Consider the following 6,205-nt stretch of genomic DNA (forward strand, 5'->3'; position numbering starts at 1 on the left):
TCAGTGCGGAGCTTGATAGTGGGCTCGATCCCACAGCCCTAAGACTATGACGTGAGCCGAGATCAAGAGTTGGACACTTAACTGACTGAAGCACCCAGGCGCCCCTACAACGTCATTTTTTTTTTCCAACGTTTATTTATTTTTGGGACAGACAGAGACAGAGCATGAACGGGCGAGGGGCAGAGAGAGAGGGAGACACAGAATCGGAAACAGGCTCCAGGCTCTGAGCCGTCAGCCCAGAGCCCGACGCGGGGCTCGAACTCACGGACCGCGAGATCGTGACCTGGCTGAAGTCGGACGCTTAACCGACTGCGCCACCCAGGCGCCCCTACAACGTCATTTTTAATGGTCCCTTCATCTTTGGTTTGTGTGGATTTCTGCCTGATTTAACCAATTGCCAGTTAGAAAACATCAGGATTCTTCCAAGTTTGCACCATTTGGAACAATATCAACCCTCGGTAAATCTTTGTGCCTGTCCATAACAATCTTCTTAGAACAAGCGCCTAAGAGGAGAACGGTAGGCGCGGAGGTCCGCATTGGTAGATTTTTGGACTTCAATTGCCAAATCCCTCTCTTGGAAGCCTGTAACAGCATATACCCTTTCACTAGTGCTCATTCTCCCAAACCCTCAGCAGTTCTGGGTAATATTAAAAATAAGCAAGCAAACAAACATCTATAACACTCCAAAAGCCCAACAATTTTGCCAACTTAGCAGGGAAAAAAATGGCATTTCATTTTTAAATATAGAATTTATTTGGTTATTAGAGATATTGAACATTTGAGAAAATTGGTCATATATTTGTGTGTATGTGTGTGTGCACTTGTGTTCCTATTCTTGTTATTGTCCACTTTCTTTTTCTTTTTTTAAAACATTTTATTTTATTAATTTTTTTAATGTTTATTTATTTTTGAAGGAGAGAGAGCCAGAGCATGAGTGGGAGAGGGGCAGAGAGAGAGAGAGAGAGAGAGAGAGACAGGGAGTCACAGAATCCCAAGCAGGCTCTAGGCTCTGAGCTGTCAGCACAGAGCCCAATGTGAGGCTCGAATTCACGAGCCGTGAGATCATGACCTGAGCCAAAGTCGGCAGTTTAACCGACTGAGCCACCCAGGAGCCCCTAAACATTTTATTTTTAAGTAGTCTCTACACCCAGCGTGGGGCTTGAACTCACAACCTGAGATCAAGAGTCACGTGCTCTCCCGACTGAGCCAACGAGGCATCCTATGCTATTGTCAATTTTCTATAAGATACTTTCCTGTAGAGTTTTCTAAGTGCTGTCTACATAGTGAAGATATTAATCCTTTAAAGTATATGCTGCAACAAACAAATAAATAGCTGTGCATATTTCCCACTGTATATCATCTCTTCATTGTTTTTATATGTGGCTTCCCAGAGGTTATCTTTTTTGAAATAACTTTTTATTTTGGAGTAACTTTTGAAACAATTTCACATTTATAGAAAAGGTGCCAGGACAGCATTGAGAGTTCCTATCTGCCTTTCACCCAGTCTGCCCTAATGTTTACTTCTTAGATAACCGTGGTGTGTTTGTCCAAACAGAGCAAATACCGTAAGATTTTAAAGTTGCCTGTTCCTGGGTGCCGGACAACCAAGCAACTCCTATCGTCTTCATCTTCCTCTGATGGAAAATTTGGTTTGAAGTGTGGCTGATGGAAATTTGGAGCGCATTTGTTTTTCAGACGCTGTGATTTTGTGTATTTTCCGGTCAGAGCGCAGAAGTCTATGTAATCCGGAATGTTCTGAAATACATCATTAATAGTTTACTCACAGAGCTGCAGGACTCTTTTTACTATGAATAATAATGTTTCCACACGCCAAGGCATTCAGAGTTTTGATTTTGGAGTGCTCTGGAGGCTGGAAGCTCTGCTGGAGGATTTAATTTGTAGTCGCCTCTCCCGTGGTTCCATTTAATCCTTCACTCTCCTTACTATCAGGCCGCTTACTTCCTGGGGTTAAAGGGCAAAAGTGGGCAGTGTGCCTAACATCATCCTTAATAGAAAGTAACATGCCATTAGAGCCCTTTTCTAAAGAGAGCTATCATCTTTCTCTTTCTAAATTACAGCTTCCCCACTGATAGATTGCTAAAGAAGCATTTGGTCTCAAACGGTCTTTTCCGAGAGCAGAGAAGAATTACTTGGGATAACGGGACAGGCCAGTGTCAGAGCAGTGACCCGCAGAGCGAGGACGGAGCTCCTGGTACCTGCTCCACCTCTCATCAGCCCTCATCGGGGGCTTTGCGTGGACCGCTTCCTCCCTGGTGCCTCATTTCCTCATCTGCAGAGCAAGGGGGCTCCGATGCTCTCTTTCCGGTTGGAGATTTTCTCAGTGATTCTCAAAAATGGGCTTTATTGGGGCTGATGGATACGTTTATGATGTGGCTTGTGGTGAGGGTTTCTTGGGTGCATACACGTGTCAAAACTTATCGAGTGGCGTATTTTTTTTTTATTTTTTATTTTTTAATTTTTTTTTCAACGTTTATTTATTTTTGGGACAGAGAGAGACAGAGCATGAACGGGGGAGGGGCAGAGAGAGAGGGAGACACAGAATCAGAAACAGGCTCCAGGCTCTGAGCCATCAGCCCAGAGCCCGACGCGGGGCTCGAACTCACGGACCGCGAGATCGTGACCTGGCTGAAGTCGGACGCTTAACCGACTGCGCCACCCAGGCGCCCCTCGAGTGGCATATTTTAAATATATGTAGCTTATTGTAGGTCAAGGATATCTCAATACAGCTATCTAAAAAGAGATTTATCCAGTTTAATCCAGCTTCCAGAACGATGAGGCAGTAGAAAGGACGGTGCTCTGTTCTGCTAAAAATCTGGTTCCATTGTCAGTGACAGAGAGACATAAACAGTGTTTTCTGGAGTTTTCATTACGGCCTCCAACCAGGGTATGTGTTTTCTCCTTCTCTGATTTCTATTTGTTTTTTAAAATTACTGTTTTTGTCCGTTCCAGGCAATGTTCATTCTGCTCATCTCAGGCATCGGCCTCGAATTCTCTCTCACTCTTGAGGCTCAGGAGTGTGGGGTCCGGGCTCCTCTTGGATGCCTACTGCAGCTGTAGGTTCACTTCCTGTTTAAAAGACATTTTTGGGGGGCGCCTGGGTGGCTCAGTGGGTTGAGCATATGACTTCAGCTCAGGTCATGATCTCGCAGTTTCTGGGTTCGAGCCCTGCATCGGTCTCTGTGCTGACAGCTCAGAGCCTGGAGCCTGTTTCAGATTCTGTGTCTCCCTTTCTCTCTGCCCTTCTCCCACTCTCTCTCTCTCTCTCTCTCAAAATGCTTATGTATTTTTGAGGGGGGTTGGGGCAAAGAGAGAGAGACAGAATCCCAAGCAGGCTCCGTGCTGTCAGCACAGAGCCCCACGTTGGAATGGAACCCTCAAACTGTGAGATCATGACGTGAGCCGAAACCAAGAGCTGGATGCTTAACCGACGGAGACACCCAGGTGCGCCTAGGTTCATTTCCAATAACCTTTTCAGGAAGAGGAGAGAACTCTCAAGTCTCTGACATAGTGAATTCAGTTCATTGGGTAGTACTCCCCAGCAAAAAGTCCTCTTTGTTTGAAAGCGTGTTGTAAGGGCGATAACACAAATCCTTAAGGTGGGACTTCACAGTGTGACGCGTGGGTGCCGAGCTTTGGGGAGGCAGCGTGGAGATCGTGACCCGCCCCTCTTTTAACACCCACCGGAAGGCATCCCGTCCCCGACTTCTTCCATCTGGTCAGGCTCCAGTCACTCACCACAGACCCGGGGTCCTCCTCCCTGCAATATCTTCGAGCCCATCTCACACATTCCCTCCGTCACCACCACCTAGTCCAGGCGCGTCACTTGCAATCTGGATTGTTCCAGGAAGCTCCTTACTTGGCTCTCTGCTTCAAGTGTCCCTGCCCTGCAGCCCATCCCGCAAGAGTCATCATTCTTTTTTTTTTTTTTTCAACGTTTTTTTATTTATTTTTGGGACAGAGAGAGACAGAGCATGAACGGGGGAGGGGCAGAGAGAGAGGGAGACACAGAACCGGAAACATGCTCCAGGCTCCGAGCCATCAGCCCAGAGCCTGACGCGGGGCTCGAACTCACGGACCGCGAGATCGTGACCTGGCTGAAGTCGGACGCTTAACCGACTGCGCCACCCAGGCGCCCCAAGAGTCATCATTCTTAGGACTGCCTTCCTCAATCACTTACTGGCTCAGCAACCTCCTGCCGCTCTCCATAGCTCCCTTTCCTCAGGTGTAAACTCCTTCTCTTGGACTGTGAGTTCCTTACTATCAGCTCTTCTCATAGTTTCTTCTCATATTTTACCTTTCTCACCACGCCCAGGGGCACATCTGCCCAAGTGGGGCTGGTTCCCTGCTAGGCCCAACTGTCTGCCGTGTGTTCTCCAGTTCTGTACCTTTCTCATGTTTCCCTCCCCCCCCAGGTTCCCCTCAGGAAATCCTGCCTTAAGACTCACTTAGCTCAGGGGCACCTGGCTGGCTCAGTCCATTAAATGGCCAACTCCTAATTTTGGCCCAGGTCACGATCTCGCAGTTTGTGAGATCGAGTCCCGTGCTCGGCTCTGGGCTGCACAGAGCCTGCTTGGGATTCTCTCTCTCTCTCAAAAATAAATAAATAAACTTAAAAAAAAGAAAGACTTATTCGGCTCAGACCCCATTTTTCCAAGAAGCTTTTATTGATTTTCCAAGTATATTCATTTCAATTTCTATGACTACTGTTTACTTGGTAGGTGCTGGGCATGTGAGGATGAATGATGGCCTCCATTTCTTGGTTTCTGTCTTCTCCCTGACACCCAAGAGAATGAGAAAACATGTTAATCCAGGAGTTTCTGAAACCAGACACACACACACACACACACACACACACACACACACACACACACACAGCTTTCCCCTTCAAGCTGGTACTTGAGAATTCTAACCCAGCAATGATGCAGAGGACAGACGAAATATTCCTTGTGTCTTTTTTGTGGCGTATTCTTGCTGGGCTGAACATAATGTGTGTGAATGATTAAATGCAATAAAGTATGATTCCTAAAAATAGGTAGTTCTTTTTCTTTTGCAATGAAGAACAAAGTCAGATTAATGAAGAATTAATGAAGGGAAGATCACCTTTGTTTAAAAAACCCTTTGCTCAGGGGCGCCTGGGTGGCTCAGTAGGTTGAGTGTTTGACTCTTGGCTTCAGCTCAGGTCATGATCTTGTGGTTTGTGGGATTGAGCCCTGTGTGGGACTCTGCACTGTCAGCTTGGAGCTTGCTTGGGATTCTGTCTCTCTCTCTGTCTCTCTCTTTGCCCCTCCCCTGCTCATGCTCTCTCCCTCTCAAAATAAATAAATACACATTAAAAAACAAACAGACAAAAAACCATTTGCTTAAAAATCAGAATGTATGGCATCATCTAATCTTCAAGGGAAAGCTCTGAAACATAGAACAACATTTGGAAAGGTATACACCAAATGATTTTCATTGGGTGGAGGAACCATGGGTGATTAAATAACACACACTTTTTTACCCAAACTTTCTATAACAAGCACTTTCATTGTCATAATCAGAAAGACATTTTCATTTTGGGAAAAAGCACAGAAACAAGGACATCAATTTGCTACAAATGCTGATGGATCACTTTAGAAAGAGTCCAAAATTGAATATTAAAAGGCCTTCTGTTTTGTTTTAATATAGAGTAAGGATGGGAATGGGCCACCTCTACAGGGAGATTCAGCAGATGTGGACTGAATGGTTGCAGCATTTCAGGGTAAACATTATAAAAATAAACAAATGAGCAAACTAATGGAATGTGATAGACAGGATGCCTGCATAATTAGCCTAAATGCTGTGCCCTTTTTTGTTATTTGGTTTTTGGTGTTTTGTTTTGTTTTGTTTTGTTTTGTTTTGTTTTGTTTTTTTAGTCAGAGACCCAGAAAGGACTTTAACCTCAGGTCTACTAATCTGGCTTCTATCACTGGTCAGAGTTGGTGGCACTTTATGTTCGAAATCATAAATGCATGATTTGCCCTTGGAATGCTCTAGCAATTTTGTTTTCTTTCCGTCAAAATTTGTTATCTCATGGTGGGAATGGAAAATGTACGAATTGGCGATATCACACAGGTGGGTGTTTACGACCTTGAGAATTTGACGTGCAGGTGGGAATTTTAACATGTGGGCATTCACTTGAGTTCTTAGACTGCCTACAGATCAG

This window comes from Lynx rufus, unplaced genomic scaffold, assembly GCF_022079265.1.
Source record: "Lynx rufus isolate CCGP_SWC_20201006 ecotype Redwood Valley unplaced genomic scaffold, mLynRuf1.p SCAF_4, whole genome shotgun sequence".
Classification (NCBI taxonomy): domain Eukaryota; kingdom Metazoa; phylum Chordata; class Mammalia; order Carnivora; family Felidae; genus Lynx; species Lynx rufus.